The sequence below is a fragment of the Nicotiana tomentosiformis genome, chromosome 2 (assembly GCF_000390325.3).
Source record: "Nicotiana tomentosiformis chromosome 2, ASM39032v3, whole genome shotgun sequence".
In the NCBI taxonomy this organism is placed as follows: Eukaryota; Viridiplantae; Streptophyta; class Magnoliopsida; order Solanales; family Solanaceae; genus Nicotiana; species Nicotiana tomentosiformis.
The window spans coordinates 17242601-17243005 of NC_090813.1; the positions used below are offsets into that span (position 1 = coordinate 17242601).

Consider the following 405-nt stretch of genomic DNA (forward strand, 5'->3'; position numbering starts at 1 on the left):
AAGATTAGAAGAGAAATCGATAACTTCTGCCATAAAGAAACTGAAACTGTTTTTGAAGCATGGGAGAGTTTTAAGGAGATTGTTAGAAAGTGTCAACATAGCGGAATTAAACTCTGGATGCAACTCCAGGACTTTTGGGATGGATTGACACCGGCCTCACATAAAACATTGAGCAATGCAGCTGGAGGCCCGTTGATGAAGAAGATTCCAGAGGAGATAGTTACAATTCTTGATGAGTTATCTGAAGATGCTAATTAGTGGCCCTCTGCGAGTGCTGAAAGAAGAAGATCAACTGGTGTTCACCAAGTTGATGATAATACATCTGTGCAGGTACAACTTTATGCTATGGCCAAAGAAATACAAAAACTAACATTAGCCTCGATACAAAATTAGTCTCATGTAGCT

The 405-nt window shown here is 39.5% G+C and overlaps 1 non-coding gene across 1 annotated transcript; it reads right to left on the reverse strand.

Moving 5' to 3' along the window:
- On the reverse strand, positions 1 to 107 carry LOC117279246 (small nucleolar RNA R71). Its single transcript, XR_004509657.1, has one exon. It is a non-coding gene; the product is annotated as a small nucleolar RNA R71 (small nucleolar RNA).
- Positions 108 to 405: the final 298 nt, after the last annotated feature.